This window comes from Gallinula chloropus (assembly GCF_964237585.1).
Source record: "Gallinula chloropus genome assembly, chromosome: 7".
In the NCBI taxonomy this organism is placed as follows: domain Eukaryota; kingdom Metazoa; phylum Chordata; class Aves; order Gruiformes; family Rallidae; genus Gallinula; species Gallinula chloropus.
Window position 1 is genome coordinate 29,916,668 of NC_140092.1, and position 20,124 is coordinate 29,936,791.

The 20,124-nt window shown below is 50.6% G+C and overlaps 1 protein-coding gene across 3 annotated transcripts in view; it reads right to left on the reverse strand.

The window, feature by feature from the left end:
- Positions 1–5,489, reverse strand: part of IRF2 (interferon regulatory factor 2) — a 46,023-nt gene extending 40,534 nt beyond the window's left edge. For all 3 annotated transcript variants that reach the window (XM_084267058.1, XM_084267059.1, XM_084267056.1), the window contains exon 1: positions 5,348–5,489. The gene's annotated coding sequence lies outside the window, so the exon portion shown is untranslated. The remainder of the gene's footprint in view (positions 1–5,347) is intronic.
- Between the last annotated feature and the right edge of the window lie 14,635 nt (positions 5,490–20,124).

The following is a 20,124-nucleotide window of genomic DNA, read 5'->3' on the forward strand; positions in this document are numbered from 1 at the left end:
AACAAAGGGCAATATACACAGTCTTGCTTCTCTATCTTACCTACTAAGCTTGAGCTTCTAGGTGGAGAAGATTGATACCTGCAGCTTTCAGAAATGATTCTGGACCAGCATCTGCAGTCATTCTGCGTGGGCAGTCAGTGCCCAAAGTTTGATACTGACCTGCTCTGACTGCTGAGCTGCACAGCAAGTTTCTCCCCCACAGGCTGCCTGTTCACTCCTGAACCCACATCAGCTCCCAAGATACATGCAGCGGCCCTAAGCAACACAACTTGTGTACCACAGAACAAACAGCTCCTGTTGTTCTGAATCTGCCTCCCAACTGTTTTATTTCGGCTGCACTTACCTTATCAGTACTGTCACCTATTCGCTTTCCCTGTGACACCAGTGACTTTAAAGGACATCCCTACATCCCAGCCAACCCCTCCTTTTCCAAGACACTTAACTCTCTCACAAAAGCTCCATCATACCCTTGATCATCTTTGATGCCCTACTCATCAATTTTCACTACAGCCTTTTTGAGATGGGAGAATGCAACACAGATTTAGAGTGGCATGACAGTGTTTTCCATTTCTTTCTGTACTCTTTCCTAATAATTCCTAACCTACCCTATCCTTTCTTAGCTGCTTCTGCACACAGAGCTTATTTTTTCATAGGATTACCTGTGTCCTGTGATCTTTTCCTGAGTAAAAGGTCCATTCAAGCTTCATCCTTGTGTACATAAAGTTAAGACTGCATTCTCTTCTGTGTGCATCACGCTTACATTGGTCTGCACTGAACTTCATTTCCAAACTTACATCTGGACTTTCAAGATGAGATCCTTCTAAAGTCTTTGTGGTTTGGCCTTCGGGGTTTTACTGCTCCGAATGAGTTGATACAGCCAGTAAACCTGTCACATCACAACCTATAGCTACCCTCCTCCATCCACTGGACCGTCCAGGGGGGGAGGGGACGGGACAAAACTGGCAACCACCCTTCACTGAGCACACTGACCATAACCATACAGCCCGGAGCGATCTGCCCCCACTCTGAAACCAGCTCTGCTTTATAAAGGATGGTATCAACCAGACCTCAACGGCTCACCAGTGCCTTTAGAGAGTTCCAGAAGACTCACGAGGTGCAGCTCCTTCTCAACAAAAGTCAGGCCTAGTCTCTGCCAGAGTATCACATTAATACCCGTGTTCACCCATCCCCTTCACTAATCAAGCGAACAAAAACGACCACCCTGGGGTTCTCCATCTCCCCAGAAACCTTGAAGAACTGACAGCTCACCGTCCCCTTCTATTCCTGGGGCAGGGAGGCAGGCCCATGCAACAAGTTACACACAACATGCAAAGTATCAGCACTTTTGTACTTCATGTTCCCTCAAAACTCTTCGCCAAGCATCACCACCTGCCACCTACTTCGTCCTTTTTAACTGCTGGCTCCCATACCCCCTCTTACAGGCACCTCAATTTGAGAGTAATCCTCCAAAATGCTTGCTCCTTAAAGAAAAGTAAAAGCCTCGGGGAAGGGAATCTCCTTAAACTCTTCCTCAGTGAAGCAAGGCTCAAAGAATTTGTTTCAGCCTTCTGCTGTGACTTTATCTTCCCTGGGCACTCCTCCTATGCATGGATCACTTACCAGCAGGCTTCCTGCTCTTGATACATTTCAAAGAGGATTTACTAATTGTTTTGGTGCCTTTAGCAACTTGTTCCATGACTCTCTTTGTCCCACCTCATTGTGTTTAACACGGATTTCATGTTCTTTTCCACCTTCCCCCTTTGGAGACAAAGCTTTTAACTTTTGAAAGATGTCTTTTAACTTCTACTCAGCTCCTTTCCTTTGCCTGTCAGCCACTTCAGCTTTTTTGGGATTTCTGACAGATACCATGCAATTGCTCTGAGCCTTTACCATGGCTTCTTTGAAGAATTACATGCCACCTGCAAGTATTTTACACTTCTACCTGCCTATCACCATTTTACCGATTTTTTTTCCCCCCTAGCTTCATGAAGATTTACTTTGGAAAATTAAGCCTGGCTGCAACAACTTGGCTTTACTGCTACTGAAGCAACATTGAGTCTTAGTACATTACAATCACTGTCATGTCGTAGCTGGCTGGCATTTTAATGTGAAATTTTGAACTTAATTCTTGCTGGCCAGGACCTTGTCCTTGTGTTGCCACACACTGCATACCCTCACAAGCTACACCTAGGAAGTAGGGGTTTGCTGGCATCTAAATTAGCACCTGGGCAGATTTCATGTTGGAGTGTGACATAATCTATGTGGGGCAACTGAAGCTTCCTATTACCATCGTATTTCCCACTTTTGCAGCTTCAGTGCTGTCCCTTAATGTATGAATGACAGTAACTGTGAACATATTGGTTGGGCAGTCATACTGTTCTGATCTCTGCTCTTCCCATACAGGCCCAGAGCATCAATTCATAAGATCCCACACTACTTCCCCAAACAGCTACTTCTGCTTTAACAAAAAGCATCCCACTTCATCCACGTGCAAGATACTCCATCCTCTCTGTGCTACCTGCAGTCCCTCTACTACATCCAGGCTTCCACAGCGTTTCAGATACTCTATTATAGCATGAAGATGTGTTCATACCAGTTTTAACACCATGGGGGTGATGCTGCTCTTCAACAGAGGACGTGCCACAGCAAACTTTATGTTCTTCCCTTGTCAGCTTTTCCCCACTGTTTGGCTTTTAAACTTGTATTGATATACTCTATGCACATATTAACCTATGTTTTAATTTAAGGCATACATTGCCTGGCTGCAAATGTGTTCATACAAAGCTCATTCTTCTGAAGTAGACCCACTGCATTCCAAAAGTTCTCCTACCTCCTCTTGAATCTTAGCTCCTTTTCTTCTGCATCATTTCCTCAACTCTGCATTAAGACTTTGTCTCAAACTCCACCTCGTCCCACACACCACAGACACAACAGAGACTGGGGTCTTCAACGTCCTTCCTCAAGGCCTGTATGTTACTTCCCATACCCTTTCCATGTAACATGGCCAGTGATGAACACCTCTTCTCCAGAGAATGACACAGTATCTTTGGAAATCCACCACTTTTGCAGTCAGCAAGTAACTGGGTGGCACAGAAAAGTTCTGAATTAAATATAGTAGCCGACCACTCTAACTGCCTCTGCCCACCAGCTAGGACCCCCAGCTTTGGAGGGATAACAGCAGGGCCAGCAAATTGACACCTTGCCATTCCTGAAGCCAAACAACTGCCTGGTGGCACATGGCCATGATTAAGCAATACTGTGTCAAAGAAGTCAGAGCTCTCAGAGCTTTCACCATCACTTACCAACAGAAAGGAACTGCTGCTGCACACAAGGGGCATGTGAAGTTAATTCCCCTGCAGGGTGCTACCAAGAGGGGCAGAGGACACGGATGTCTCTGAAGGGTCTAGTGGCACAGAAAGATCACGATACAGACAGAAGCCATCTTCCTCACAGAACAATTCTGCTACTTTTATAATTATGGCACTGTTTCCGTATTAGGGTGAATTTCAACGTTGCTCCTCCATTCCACTCTCTTTTTATGGTGCTATCGCAGGCATTCTGCAAAGGTTATTATATACAAACCCATTAAGACTTAAATAAAGTTAACCATGAACTCAAACATGCCATATTTTATCTCCAGAAACTGAGGTTCTAGTTTACAATAGCTCCTACGTTCAAGAGACCGCTGTCTGCAAGATCTTAGCGTGGTAAGCTGGGCTATAAATTACATCCCATGCACTAGCCAGGAGTGAAACGCTGCACTCCCGAAACCCCTTTATCTGAGCACAGACAGGCCTCGGACACCCCACTGTTTGGGTGCTCGCGCTAATCAAGATGGGAATTAAAGACACATCTCTGGGAACCTGGGCTGAGGGATGCAATTCTTCCAGCACTCGCTGCTCTGACACCCCAGGCGTCATGAGACGCTTGGAATTCGGCTCTTCCCCACCACACACGAAATAACACCCCTCCTCAGAAGCCTCCTTCGAGGCCCTGGGTTTGCTCGGCCCTGCGCTTGCTGGCGTGGAGCAGGCTAGCGGCCCCGCAAAGGAGCCAAGGCCCCCGCAAAGGAGCCAAGGCCCCCGCAAAGGAGCCAAGGCCCCCGCAAAGGAGCCAGGGCCCCCGCAAAGGAGCCAAGGCCCCCGCAAAGGAGCCAGGGCCCCCGCAAGGCCGTTCCTGAAGGGAGAGTGCTGTTCAAGGCCGCCCGGAGCGCTCAAATGACGCACTCGCTAACGCCGGATTGATTCACTGACATCACACAGCAAGGGCGGGGAGGCAAAACAGAAACGCACCCGACCCAGAACCCCACCCCGCGAGGGCAAGGCCCGCTCTTCTAGCGGTGCGACAGCCGGCCGAGGGCCGAGCGCCGGGGCGGAGAGGAGAGGCCCGCTGCCGCCCCGGAGCCGGGAACACCTCCGCCCATCGGCGGCCTGCCCCGGGACTTCCTCCTTCCGCACAACCCACCCGCGGGGCCTAACCGCCCCTCGGCCCCACTCCGCCCCTCGCAGGGGCAGGACACCCACATCCTCCTTCCCCTTCCTTCCCTCCCCTTCCCCCATCCCCAAAAACAAGGCGCCTAAGACGCCATCGGGGACCTGAACCCGCCGAAGACGGGTCGGGGAGAGGCGGAGACCGCGGCGGGCGAACCGCAAAGGCGCCGCCCCGCCGCTTGTGTAACGGACCGTCCGCGGGGCGGGAGCCGAGCGAGGAGGAGCCTCCCCGGGCCCCTCCCCCGCCCCGCGCAGCCCGAGGCACCCGCGGGGGCAGCAACCCACCCCCCCCCCCCGGTCACGGTGCGACCCCCCCCACACCTCCTCCTGCAGCCCTCCGCCCGCCCGCCCCGCGGCCGCTCCCCGACCTCCCCCACCCCCGTCTTTACCGGGGCTACCGGCAGCCTCCAGGCCCGCAACAAGTGCGGGGGGCCCCCGACCCAGCCCGCGCCGCGCCCTGGCCCTCCAGCTCTAACGCCCCCGCCTTTGTCTCCGCGCCGGAGATCCCCACCGGGAAAGCGGCGGGTACCCCGCTCCCCGCCCCATCCCCGCCGCACACTCCTCTGCTCTCCCGACCCGCACCCCCACCCCCTCCATGCCCCTTCCGAAACGCAGCGGCGGAGCCGGGCTCGGCCGCGGCCGCTGCAGCCCGACCTTTTGTTTTTAACCCGACGCGCATCCATCCCCCATCCCCCCCAACTCCCCCGCGGGAGCCCCGCACGCGAAAACGGCGGCAGCAGCGCGAAAAGCAGCGGCAAATATCTCCAAAACCAACAACAACGACCCAAAACAAATGAAATGGCAAAAAAAACCCACCCAAAACCAAGAAAAAAAAAAAAAAACCGCTAAAGAATTACCTTTGCCGGCGCGTTTCCGCGGCCCTTATATAATTCCTCAAGGTTACCGCCGTTGCCAGGGGACGCGAAATGGAAATGAAAACAGGCGCTGAATAATCGCGGGAGCAAAACTAAAAGTTAACTGCCTCCGCCCGGGCGGAGAAAGGTCCAGATCGAAAGCAAAACAAGGAGAGGAAGCGGCGAGGCCGCCGGCGCTTGGAAATCCCCCCGCCTCTCCGCCGGGCCGGGCCGGCCGCGCAGGCGGCGGGGGCAGGGCTGCGGCGACGGGCGCGGAAGCGCGCTGCGCCCGTCATCGGCACGGCACGGCACGGCGCTTCCACACCCCCGCACACCTCCCCCCGCACCCCCGCCCCGACCCCGGCAGCCGGTTATCCCGGTTTAGTCCCTTCCTTCCCCGGGGAGCGGGGTGGATCGCTTCGATGGCGGATGATCGCGGCGCTTTACAGGCTCTCTCGTTCGCTCTCTGTCTCTCTCTCTCTCTCTCTCTCTCCCGGGCGCTACTAGAGGACCATCGGCTCCTACAGCGCCTTTTTCAAAGCATGTGGAAGTCTTACGTTGTGTTCGTAGCTTGATTTGTGACAGAAACAGGTCCCGCGCCCAGCCATCCCCAGTAAGGCTGCGGGGAGGGGAGGAGGGGAGGGGGGGGCCAGCCCCCCCTACCCCCCCCCCCCACAGCGCTGGCCCGGGAGCTGGAGCCGCCAGCCCCGGGACGGCTCCGGCCCATGTGGGGTGAGGGGCATGATGACGGGGTGCAAAGCCCCGGGCTCAACGCAGACACCTATCCCGACACCTTTTTTGGGGTGCGGGAGTGTCCCTGCAGCACCGAGGGTAGCAGCCCACGGTACCCGGGGTAGTCTGGGGCTGGGACTCAACTGTCACTGCCTTTCGCAAGCACTGGCAACGACGGGGACGAGTTCAGAGCAGGTCCTTTGAACCCAGCGGGTCTCAAGGAGTGTCACTTCCAGAGAAGGCTCCGGGATTTCAACAGATTTTGCAAGCAGCCGTTGGTCACAGAGGCTACACGGAGACCAAGGGTGTTCCTGGAACTGAGACAACCCCAGAGCAAACTGCAGTGTGTACAGTGGGCAGAGGAGAGGTGGTGGTACCCATTCCTGGCCTTACTCAAAGACCTTATTGCAAACCTTGCGAGGAGCGGCTGAGGGAGCTGGGGGTGCTCAGCCTGGAGAAGAGGAGGCTGAGGGGAGACCTTATCACCACCTACAACTTCCTGAAGGGAGGGTGTAGAGAGGTGGGCGATGGTCTCTTCAGCCAGGGGACAGGAGATGGGACAAGGGGGAAATGGCACAAAGCTGCACCAGGGCAGGGTCAGAGCAGATGTTAGGAAAAAGTTCTTCACCAAAAGTGTTATCAGGCTGCCCAGGGAGGGGGTTTTGTCACTGTCCCTGGGTGTGTTTAAAAGACAGGTAGACAACGTGCTCCGGGATATGGTTTAGTAGAGGATGGGAACGGTTAGACTCAATGATCTCAAAGGTCTTTTCCAACCTTGTGATTCTGTAATTCTGTGACTCTGTGATGAAGAAAAGGCCCCCAGCACTGGGGCACTGTGGGAGATACAGTGGGAGAGAGACATATAGGTATAGCTGCATGGGCAGCTACATGATGCACAGCCATCAGCAGTGGGAGGAACATGGGGTTTGCTCAGTGGAATGGTTACAGAGTGGTGTCTTTGCCAGTGGATGGCAGAGAGGTAGGTGGTCCGCAGGACCCAGCGGGGCAGCCCTGGCCATGTGTGGGACACAGAGCTAGTGATGGGGTGGGGGGGTTCTGCCCGTGTGGGTGATGAGTCCTGTTTTGGAAAGTGCTCTCCTTGCACAGAGGAGAAGATAATCACAGAATAATTTAGGCTGGAAGGGATCCATGGATGTCAGGAATCCACTGCTTCCCAAAAAACACTGGGACCTAGCAGGTGGCTGTGGTCTGTGCATGCACCAGTGAAGTAGGAAAGGACAAGGGAGAGGTTTTGGAAGCCAGGCAGGACTGCAAAATCAAGAATCCCCTCCAAAACTTCTCCAGAAACACTCTCAGCAGGGTGACAGTGTCCACACTGATGGGGTGGGACACAGGAAGCCAGAGCTGTAAGAAGGGTCAGGTTCACATGAAGATACTTCCAGAAGAGAGGAGACCAGAGGGACTTCTATGAACCCACAGTAGAAATGAGGGTGATGGACCTGGGACGCCTTGGCTTTAAATTGGCCTGTTGACTGAACAGATGTGTGGGGAGAGGTGATAAGCAGGGGGACACAGTGGTGACAGGACACAGATGGGTCAGACTAGGAGGAAAAGGGGCTCTACATGAAGGCAGCAAACTCTAGCAACCAAAGCTGAATTTGTATAGACTTCAGGGGTCTAACTAGGCAAGCGGTGATATTAAAATGGTATCACTGACTCTGCCCAGGACAGAGGCGGTTACTGTGTCGGGTGTGATTAGAGAGCAGCAAAGTGACTGAAGGTGAGAAACTCCTAACCAACTGGTTCCCACTCAGAAATATGATCCTGCAGCCGTAATAACTCTGCGGAAGGATCGGTTCAGTGCTCGGAAACTGTCACAAAGGTGTTGGGACACGCCAGGACGGAGCGCAGATGAGATCACAGGGAGGGCTGTAGCGTGTCTGTCTCCGGTGGCTCTGCCCATGAGTAACAGGCAAAGATCCAGAGAAGGCCATCAGAGACAATCAACAATACAGAGAGACCTCGATGCTAGAGGGATTCCAGGATTCAAGTGAACGGGGGGGTTTTAGGCTGGAGAAGTGATAGCCAACAGAAAATGGTCAGATGAGACACAGTCATGAGGAGAGAAGAGTAGGCGTGGATTATTTGCTCTCTTTTCTAATATAAGAACTAGAGAGCACGAGGTGAAACTAGCAGGTGGCAGATTTGGAGCAAACAGGAGGAGGTAGATCTTCATGCAGCACGTCATTAAACAGCAGGACGTCCTGCTTTGGCATGCCAGAGGTTCATCACCAGGGATTCAAAAAAGCTCCCCAACACATTCACATAAGAAAAAAAAAAAAACAAAAAAACCCCTGTGAGATGCTATTAAATATAAGGACCCTGACTCTGCAACAAGCAGCCCCCTCTGCCACCAATTTCTAGGGGTGAGAAGCTGTTTGGAGGATGCCCTTGGAAAAAGCCTGGCTGGGAATGGAAATGCCAGCACATGGCTCAGGACAGGGAAGGTGCCCAGTGCTGCTCCCTCCCTCCCAGCAAAGGGATGATCAGCTTGGGATGGCTTTTGCAACGTTCCCTGGCTGTTGTCATTTCCATGATGTGCCTTTAATTTGTTTATGGAAGGAGCCAGCTGTGATAAGACTGTAGTTCGTGTTCCTGCAGATATTGCGGGGGGGGGGGGGACACTTCCCATTGTATTAATAATTCAGTATCACACTCAGAGGGCTGCTTATTCACAAAGTGGCCACACCGTGAATGACATTAATTGGTTTTGGTCAAATAAACCACAGTTGGCTTCCTTGAGCAGCATTAGCCAACCCACTGAGCAGAATCTGCAGCTCGCCCTTGACATTTCCTCCCACCACCTCCGCCCGTCTCAGCAGGGCACCTTCAGGGATCTCAACAGGGCACCTTCAGGGATCTCAACAGGGCATCTTCAGGGCATTAACAGAGGCATTTCCCTCCACCTCTTCTAGCACCACAAGTTCATGGGATATACCAGAAGTTAAATCTTCTGTTGTGATTCTTTCTTTTCTCTTTATTTTTTGCTGTCAAAAGGCAATGGGAATGGGCTAAACTCAACTTGCCGCAGTGGTGAGTCATTCCCTCCAAAAAGAGACTCTTACCTCCCATGGCTTTGCTGTTTTAGTAAGACCTGGAGGCTTTAAATCCAGAAGATTTAATCCAGAAGCATCAAATATCCACAGTTTTATTTTTTCTCTGCTGAATCGCCAAAGTTTGCAACTTACTCTTTTAATCACTTTCCTTAGGGATCCAGCTACTGGAACCGATTGTTTCCATTAGCATCCCGCCTTCCCTTCACAAGAGATTCACTATTCTGGCCTGGCCTTCATTTCTGTAAGAAAAAACTTGAAGATGGGACTTCTTTAAGCTCCAGAGAGTAAATAATCCCACCAGTTTATTCTTAAAAGTTTAATATTATTTTAAAAGGTTAATAACATTTCTGAAACGCTCGTTCTTTGTTGTCATTGGGCTTTGTGGTGCCTTGAAGTGGAGCTGACAAGACCCCCCCCCCCCTTTTTGGTTCTTAAAACCACTTCCACTGGCATTGCGACTTTTTTATCTGTGGAATTGGAGTAGCTGCATTTTCTCATGGAGCTGGGCCCTGGGCTTACGTACTCACACACAGCTGACCTGTTTATTTTTCTGGCACATTAAAGTAGGAAAGCTCTCCAGCAAAGAACATGTCAGTAACTGGCATTACAGGAAAGTGCTTATCCTGAAAATAAATCAGTTGCCAGAGTCCTATAGTTCTTATTTTAATACTATTACCCACGCCTTCCCGAGTGCCTATGCCCCTCTTTAATCAGGATGCATGGTAAAATTTATTTCTAGTTTCCATTTGTCCTGTGAAAAACATTCTGATGCTGATGTGAGGTGCAGACTGGTACTTTTGGATACTACGTAGTAATGGCACCTTTCTTACAGAAGCAAAACAAACCACAAGGTTTCTGATTATAGTTAAGAATTATAAATATTTGCATATTACCATAACACAAATAATCACCCCGACTATACTGGAAAAAATTTTGGCTAACCTTTTAACAACTTGGAAGTCACTTCTCCTCTGAAATCGGTTCTACTCGGTGGGAGGGGACGTGTTATTCCATTTACTTTGTGTTTACACTGTTGTAGATAAAAGGACTGCCTGGTCTTTGGAGTTTCTACACTGTTTGAGAAGTATTTGAGCTTACATTAGAACTAATAGAAACTAAAGCTTGTTGCTCCTTTGTTGCTTTTGCTGTGACTCCAGCCTTGGCATGGGGAGAGGATGGGCAAAGCAGTGCTCTGGGTCTCTTCTTCCTTACCCAACGTCTAAGAGAGCTAAATTGCTTAAGTCCCAATTGAGCAAATATGCCCTTAAACACAAGGGCATGAGCAATTCCTTTTGGGTATGGAGAGAGCCTTCCCATGCCTAAAGTTGCAGTTGCATGCAGGAGCATGGATGGGGAGAGCCTCCCACTCACCCTCTGTGCCCTTGTTCTGCCTGGGTTCCTGAACTCAACGTTTTTGTGGTCTTTCCTTCTCCTCTTTCCTGCTCCAGCAGCTGCAGGGTGGCATGTAGCTTGCACAGGCTGCTCCCACGGGATACGGTCCCCTGCCCGTTCCTGGTGGGGGTCCCACGCATCATCTCAGGGGACAGAAGCATGGCTTGAGGGACTCCTGGATGGCCAGCACGGCCAGAACCCACCAAGAGCAGCGATACTTTACGGTAACAGCGCCAGCCCAACGCTGTTCACAGCACGAAAGAGGGGATTTCCTGAACACACTTCAGAGCCAATCCATCTATGGGATAATTCCTTCATCTCCATTTGGGTTACGCCAGCGGGGAGACCTAGCCTTGAGAGGCTTAACAGGGCTCCTTAAATTAAGGAGCACTTCCTGGCTCTCATGTTCCAGCTGCGCTGATCTTCTCACTGCGAAGGGTTTAGACAGTGGGGGTGTTGCTTTGTTTTCATTGGCAATAATTAAAGAAATAATTACCTCAAACTTCCAGGGTGGAAGAATCTCTTTGCTCAGACCAGACCCCTCTGTACAGTAACTTCTCTGGCCAGCAAAGTAAAATATTTCCATTGCAACTCAAAGCCTCTTACATTTCCAGTAAAGGTAATTGCCCTGATTAAGGTGCTTCTTTACCCAGCCCTGACTGAATCTGGTCAGAGAGAGACAAGAGATAAAATAATAACCCATGCCAGACATTTCTATACCTTCCCAGTCACGTTGGTCTGGCTGCACCCAGGTGCTCCAGGAGGATGGATAAAATATTGAGAGCCTGTTGCCTGAGACAACAACATATATATGGCATAGGAAAATGCTGCTGAGGGCTAGACTGCGTATTCATTTCACTTGTCACTGCTTTTATTTGGCTGCAGTACTTCAGCCCCATCATTCTGCCGAGCTTGGCGGCTGTAGGCAGCTCATTTTCCTTAGTGAGAGGGAACAAGGAACTTGCTTGGCACCGGTGTCATGAGACGCTTTTGGTTATTCACATCTCCAGGCCCCCGCAGCAGTTTTTAGGGAGGAAAGGGGTCCTTTGAAACCACGTACAGCATTCTGACATTTCAGGACTGGAGTGGAGCTTGGCAGAGGGAACCTGGATGGGAGCCAGGCTGCTTCAGCAGATCCTACCTGAAAGTGATACTGCTTAGCCCTGCTTTGAACGAGCTGAAGTGGAAGCTTTCATGGCAATTTTCCCAGTGAAACTGAGGGAGAATGAAAAGATAAGTGTTATATTGCCTATTGGCTTGACAAAGCAGAACAGATGCTTTTTCTTCTGGATAATAATGAGATATTAAGAGATTTGCTTCATACCATGTATAAACATGGGCTTTGATTTATTAATTTAAACATTATTTGTTATTAAAATCAGGTCAGTTCTCTTTGTGGAGGGGGACTCCTAAGCAAGAAAGAGGAGTCAACCCTAACCATTTAATTTAAGGCTCCTCTACCTCAGGTTAAAATGGTCACTGCAAGTTACAAATCCATTTCCAAGCCAGCACCCTCTTGGGCTCTTTTGCCATCATTCATCAGTGTTTAATTATTAACAAAAGGGTAATTTTTGGATAAAAAGGCCATCTGCTGCCTGTCTGTATTTGGCCTGGCAACCTCCCTCTCTTCTCTGCAGCCTCTGCACACCCAACTGCCCGTCCTCCCAGAGCAAGAGCAGACACAACATCTGAGTCCACTGAACTAGCTGAAGTTGGGTCCCTCCGCTGCACTTTTGGTGCTAGTCTGTCAAGTCCAGCAAGTTCGTCTTCTGAAAGGCAGCAGCTGGCCCTGCTGAGCTGTTTCTGGAGCGCAGCTCACCCCGTGACTCATCTCCCTTGCAGCCCATCTTGCTGCACTTCTCTTTTAACAAGTCATTTCTCCCCCTCTGACCGTTGCCTTGCTCTCAGGTTTGCTAAGCCCGCGTACCCGAGGAGAGACTCTTTCAGAGGCCAGCAGCTCATCGGCGTCAGAAGCTGAACAAGAAACCTCTTACGGAGCAGTAAAAGCTGACATCAATTTTAAGTCATCTTTTCCCAGAATTTGCCTTGGTGGGGCAAGTGGGGTCTTGATGGGGCATATTTTGGGGGGGAACTGCCTTGTGGAGCGCAGCCACAAGGCAGCTGGGGAGATGCTGAGCCTGTGTCTGAGTGCAAGGGATCTCAAAACCCTGGGCAGTGTTATCACTTTAAAAGAAAGAGGCTGTGGGAGGGGAGGGAGGAGGAAAGCAGTTGGCTATTAATAGAGAATATGAGTAGGAGCTTTATTTTCAATGGCTTCTTTAATTAGCGACAAGCGCTGCAGAAGCAAAGCTCACTGTGTGCTCTACCTGCTGACTTCCCCGGCTCAGACCAGAGGCAGGCAGATAAAAAAAAACATTGCTGGGGAGTTTTAAACAGCCTGAGCTAAAACTCACAGGTTGAAAACCAATCAGGAGATCAATCAACTTCGATCTTCAGAGAGATGCTCTTTGAATGGAGGCTAGTGGGGTCAGTGCCAGCTTGGGTTTGGGAAATTTAAGTTACCTTCCCAGCATTAGCTGCCCACAGTGAGGTTTCCCTGTTGCTCTTGTTCCTCTCAGACTGTCTTTTATGTCCACGTGGACGATAAGGTCCCAGAGATAACAGCTGTCTCGTCTCGTTCAGTCTTACTGTGCCTGGTACAAACACGCCTGGCTTTCTCTTGTGAGAAGTAACATCGGTTCTCAGGTACCAGGATTCATTTGTCCCCGTGTTTTCAGTACCTCAAATAAACAAACAACAAAAACAACCACCAGAAAGCATTTCTTCAGGAGGTGTAAAGCCGGGAGAAGTTTGGCTTCCTAAACTCGGCAAGCTGGACCCATGAACCCAACTGGACTCCGGTGATACCTCGAATTGCCAGGACTGTTTGGAAAAAAACACGACTCAGACGCCTGCGGCTCTAATCTGCCCATTTGCACCTTGCTTTAAATTATTACTTGTGGGGTGGCAGATCCTCTGTCTAATGAAAGAAGCAAGGAGCACTCCGCGGGTATGCGTGTTCCGGCACCGATAAGCAGCACCCAGCCCCGCAGGAGAGTTTTCCTAGGCAGATATGAAAAGCAGAGGCAAGAGGCAGAGAGCTGGCAGGCTGAGGGCTGAGCTCCTCCTTTCCCAGTAAAGGAGTTCTGTGGGAATGCTGACTCACCTGCTCCCCGTGTGATGGACAAGGAGAAGGAGCAATTAGGTGTAATTTCAGTGCATTCATTTTCCTCCTGCACCGCCCGCTTCCTTCGTGGAGTGGATCTGGCTGAAGAATCGAGAGTTGCCTGTGTTGGAAAGCCTTATAAAATTATACCTTGGGCTAGATATGTAAAAGGCTGATAAGCAGGTGTTAATAGTTCCCAGACAGCTTCAAAGAAAGGCTAATGTTTCATTGCTTGGCAAGCCATCACTTAATGCACATAAACCCGTTGTAAATAGTTTGCGGAACAGTTGCAGAGAGCGTTTGCACAAAAGCTGTGAGCAATTCTGCCCGTGCTGTTTGCACAGCCGTCCTCCCTGCTTCCCTGGGCGTGTGGTTAAAGTTTTCATCAGGTTGTGGAAAATGCTGGGAAATGTTGCTTTGGCAAACTGAAATGGGTTGTCGGATTTATTTATTTATTTATTTATTATGCTGACTTGGGAAGTGGGGGACTCAGGCTGCCTCAGCAGAAATCCTTTGTAGGGAATTTAGGATAGAGCATAAATGAAGAGGGAGTGCTGTTAATATAGCTTTGCTGTTGGTTGTGTTATGGCAAAATCTCTCTCTCTCAAATAAGGGTTAAAATGTGACTGAAGGAAATAAAGCTCAACAAACAGGCTTCGACAATGCTGATTCATACTGGGGCACAAATTGCCGCATCAAGGCAGACAGGCAAATCGATGTGGGGTCTCGATACCATCTAAGAAGTCCAATCACTTTGAATGCTCTGGGGGAAATGTAGGCAATGACACTGTGGCTGCCAGGGGTGGAATCGCCCGTTAGTAACGATAACAGACCTTTTCAGAGGCTACAAAACTAACATGCACAATCTGGAACCTGGATCGAGCTTTGACTTCCCTCAGCCCCAGCCCCATGTCAGGTGCAAGGAAAGTTAAGATAAAGGCAAGTACTTGCCAGTAAGCATTTGTCCCAGACAAAAGGAATATTTAAGCTCATGCATATTCATTTTCTTCACCAATGGGAAGCAGGAACCTGCCTGGCATGCAATGTGTATTATATTATGGACTATTGTGCCTTGGTTGAGCCTGTAAACCTTTGAAATAGCTAATCCATAGGTTAACAGGGGAGGGATTTAGGAATATGGTATAAAAATGCTTCAAACTCTGACCAAAAGTGTGCCTACTTTTTGGGTCACCCACTCTTGCAAGAACATATAATTACTGCTTCACTAAACTATCCACCTCCAGTTCTTTCTTAGGACCTTTGTCATTTCTAAGGAGGTTATCTCCCCTCTTTTTCCCCAAGAGGGCTGTGTGTGTAAATTTTGTTCCTGAAGATGAACACTTTCAGTTCAGCAAGTGTTTGCTCATCTGTGGGTGCCTGTCCATAGCTGGTTGCTGGTTTTAGTATCCAGCTTCTCAGCAGCAGCAGCAGGTCTCACTTCTTCAAGCGAGAAGCTGCAGCCTATCCAGCTGAAGGGCTCCTCCCCTTTGGCCAAAGCCAAAGGCCGCTGCAATAAATGGTTTCATATGCAAAGGGGAATAGTCATGGAGCGTAGCTCTGAGAGGAGCTTCCTCACTTGGCCTATGGTCCTGAGAGATGGCTCATGTCAAGTACCATATAGAATCACAGAAGGGTTTGGATTGGAAGGGACCTTAAAGATCATCTAGTTCCATCCCCCCCGTCATGGGCAGGGACACTGTCCACTAGACAGATCACTCAAAGTGCCTCTCCAGATTTCTCGTAGGCCCCCTCAGGCACTTTAATTCCACCATTGCTCTTCTGTCCCTCAGCCTGACAGCATAGCTAAGCCCTGATACCAAGCAAAACCAAAGATCAAAACAAAGCACTATTGTTTCTTTCTCCCTGAGCCGCAGGCTCTGTGTTGTGCCAGTCTTGATGAGCTAAGGGCACAAGAAAGGTCAAAGAAGAGGTTGCTCAAAAGCACCACTTTGTCCCACTTTACAGGAGTGGTTCTGGTGGGAGATGGGACCTCTCTCTACAAATCCAGCTCTACATGGCTGCTTCCCATCTCCTCATCTCCAGCTTCCCACCAGAACTCAAATGCTTGCACACCACGCTGCTGCTGACTTTGCTGACTCATGGGAAATGCCTGAAGGACAAAAGCCATGAGGTTTGGAGGGCTTGTTGAGTGTCCATCATCCCTGGGCTCGTCTCTCCACAAGCCATCTCTGTTACTCCATCTTCATGGTAAACTTGGAATGGTGGAGGCTCAGCCCTCAGACCACCTCTCTTCATTTTGGCAGGCCTGGCTGAAAATTAACCCCCCAGAATACACAAAGTCCCCCCCATGCACTGGCAAGTACCCCTGCAGTAAGGAGGGTGCACATAGGTAAGCGCAGCACTGGTGGGGCTGGCAGGGGCCTTAAAGCAACACTGAATAATTCAGGGCTAAATTCTCCTTGATACTTCTTCCCCCCCCCCAGTCTCAGTTTAATCTCATTACATCTACATTTCAGTTTTCCCATTTCCCAGCCGAAATCCCTCATGGGACCTCAGGGAGCTGAGTTTTGTGGTAGCCAGGCTACTGTCTGTCCTGCCTGCCTGGAAGACATGGAGTAAAAGCAGCCTGGAAATGGGCGGCCCCTGCAATGCTGTTGACTTACTCCTGCAATCAGTGTTTGGAGAGTTTTGCAACATTCTGTAAGACAGCAAAATAAACAGCCCTGTGTTTTAGAAAGGAGGTAAATGGTGAAGCCTGCTGCAGATACCTTATCTGTGCAGTTCTGGAGGGGTGGGGAGGCAGTCAAAGCAAGAAGCCTGAGGCAGAGGAAGCTTGCCTCTGTAATTTTTTACACTTCTTCACCTCGTATCATTGGGTTCCAGAGGTTTGTGACATTTTGCTCCCATCCTTTGCAGAGCCCTCCCTGCTCAGTGCCAGTGCCTGCACTTAGGTCCCCGCTGGAATCTTGCTTCCCAGATTAAGCTTGATACCACCATGGTTTTATTCCCCTGCTATCAGGAGTCAGCTGCAGGTCTGATCATTAGGTGATGTGGCTTTCAACTTAAACCCAGAGTAAGGCCAGTAAGTAGAGGTGAAGCTCCCCAGCCCTCTGTACCTGTAGCATAAATGCTAGGTAGCAAAAGAGAGGCGGTTGGGTCAGTGGGGTTGTCATCAGTCCTGTGAAAGGTAGGCTTGCTTTACTCTTTGAATCACCCCTGGCATTGAATGAATCCCAGAAGGCAGGATTCGAGCTGCTTTTCCCCCTGCTCCACTGCACACAGGTTTCAACACCGTGTTCATCTCTGGGGTGCTGGAGACCCCTGTGACAATCAGTGCAGGGACAAGTCGCCCACGGCAGCTGTCGCCATCACCCTCTCCCCAGCTAAGAAACACATGCATGGGACTCCTTTGTTCAGATAAAGTTTTGTATCTTGCTTTAATTTTCCTTTTCAGACATCTATCCTAGAGAAAAAGCCACGCTTGTGACCACCTTTTCCCAATGCCCCTTTCTCCTTGTCTCTTGGCATCCCACACGGCTCCATCACCCGCTGCCTGACCTGAGAGGGGCATGGAGCAGAGATGCAGAGGAGCTGCAGAGACGGCTGCAGCGTGAGCCCTGCCACGAGCACCGGCCAGGACAGGCAGGACTGTGCAGAGCACCCAGAAAGCCCCGAGGAGAGAGCTCAGCCCTTCGTACGCATGGCATGAGAGGAACATAAACAGGAAGTGTAAAGCCACAGGAAATTAGACGACTGAAGTTTCACTGTTCATAGAAGCATTAAGAGCTCTGTGGCTGTGCCTTCTGTCTGTACAGAGCATTTGTTTTCTCACCCTGCTCAGCCCTTGGGCAGGAAAAATGCTGTCCCTTTTCCATATGGATTGCTTTCCCTTCTGCCTCCCACAGCCTTACATCCTGCTAACGCCAGGCCCTACGAACTCACACCGGGGGATCCCTGAAGTCCAGCCACTGGGACACAGCTCCAGCTGGAGCTAGGGAAGAGTGGCTGGATGGGAATGTGGTGGTGATTTAAATGGGGTTTAAAGCTTGGTGGCTGTGCACAGTGCTGCTGGCAGGTTGTGCAAGCGCTCAGGTGGGTTTCAGTTACCAGGACAAGTTTGATAACTCCTACTTTGTTTTGGAGTAAAGGGGAGACAATATGTGTGTGTCTCAGAGCCCTCTTAATCCTTTGTGACACTTTTCTTTTGCTGTTTCTCTCAGCAAAATTCTCCCCTCTATGAATTATGCAGGGAAGTGGTTCTTCTCACAAACCCTCACAAACCCTCCAGCTCCTCACTCCTGCCCTGGTCCTCACATGCAGCTACTCAGGGATTTCTTCACCCACAAATGCAAGCCCCACTCCTGACTCCAAGCACAATTCTTCTGTCAAACCAAAACCCACCTGGTCCTCAGAGTCAGGACAGAGAGAGATCACAGGATCACAGAATCATAGCATGCTTTGGGTTGGAAGGGACCTCAAAGCCCATGTAGTTCCAAGCCCCTGCTGTGGGCAGAGACACCCTCCAGCAGCCCAGGGTGCCCAAAGCCCCATTCAACCTGGCCTTGAACCCTGCCAGGGATCCAGGGGCAGTCACAGCTTCTCTGGGCAGCCTGTGCCAGGGCTTCACAAACCTATTCTTCCTAATGTCTAACCTCTTCCAGCTTGAAGCCATTGTCCCCCGTCCTGTCCCTGCACCCCCTGGTGAACAGTCCCTCTCCCACTTTCCTGTAGGGCCCCTTTAAGTATCGATATGCCACAATTAGGTGCCACCAGAGCCTTCTCTTCTCCAGGCTGAACAAGCCCAACTCTCCCAGCCTGTCTTCACAGGAGAGGTATTCCAGCCCCTGATCATCTTTGTGGCCTCCTCCGGATTCATTCCAACAGGTCTACATCTTTCCTGTACTGGGGACCCCAGAGCTGGATGCAGCACTGCAGGTAGGGAAGCTTTCAGGTCTGGCTGGAGTGTTATCTGTCTGACCCTCTGGAATCAGCATGGGGGGACCTCAGAACCTCTCCAAATGCAGAAGCAACCTGTGAGGGACACAGGTGGAGCTCATCTTACCTACAAACTCACCTGTGAAGGATTCTGTGACCTTTCCAGGACATCAGTACAGCTACAAGTCTTGCTCAAGAGCCACCACCAATGCTAGTTTTCCCCATGGACTACTTCCTTGAAGCAGCTATACCAGCCCAACACTGATGATATGACTGCCTTTCTGACATTGGTTTTCTGACATCATCTACTTGTCTTTGTTTTCAAGGCCTATCCTGGTCCCCTTTGTCCACCAAAGTCATCCTTGCCCCCCTGCCAACAAACACTCTTCCATTTCCTTCCCAGCTGCACCCCCCCCCCCCCCCCCCCCCCCCCTTTGGAAAATGCTCTAGAGCAGCATCCTGGTCATTCCTGGGGACCTTTTGTGCCCATCTCATGGTGTTGGTTTAGCTCTTGGCTAAAGCAGGTGCCCCAACCTGCTGGCACTTCCTTGCCTTCTCTTTCTCCTCAGCTCCATCACACGCTGCCATCTGGACACACATTAGCACCAATGTTTTACCCAGAGACTTTTACTCTTGCTATTTAGGGCACTCCCCTGGCTTTAGGGTTTTGCTGGTTTAGCCTTTTTCCTTACAGGATGTCATCCACCACAACTGTCCTCCCTCCTCCTTCATTTACTCTGCTCCCTGGCTGTTTCCCCCTTGTCCCTCACCCTCCAGTTTTGTAAGCCAGGCTGCTTCCTCCTTCCCTCAAACTCGCTGGGACCATTTTCTGAGCTCTTTTTAGCCACTTCCCCTTTTTCAGCCTTGCCATGCAGGCAGATGACGGAGGTTACAGCATCCTGGGCGCACACTGGAGTAACCCTCCGCTTCCAACTGCCTCCCGCAGCACATTTTAATCTCATCAACAACTGCACCAACTATTTATAATCAGCTCTCTCATTACATTCCTAAGGTCAACGTCCAACTTAAAAGACAGAGTAGCTGATATATTGCTGCAAAGCCTCTTCTCCCCCAGGTTTCCAGAGCTGTTGGGAGGTATTTAAAGGCTGCGATCGGAGATGCCACCTCCCTCTCAGGTCCCCCACCTCACTGAGGTCCCTCTTGCCTGCCCTGCCGTCTCCACTGCCTCCCACAGAGGTACCTGTGGGGAAAGGTGATCAGAAAGTGCCTTCATAGACATGCTCCAGGAGATCAAGGCCTGCACAGCTCACACCCCAGCAGGGTTTCCCCAGCTCACCCAGCCTGCCTCCAGCCTCAGGGGGAGATGTGGTAGTTGCAGCAGCCAGCTTGGAACCCCTGACACAGGTGAGGATGCTTGCTGGGCTCCTGCCCCTCCCTGCTGCTCAGGGTTTCAGCAGTAGCTGGGGGGTTGTCCTGCCACCATCTCAGACCTGGGTCACTTTGGGTGTCTAAGCCACCTGTCTTGTTTTCAACTGCTTTCAGCATGACCCTAAAAC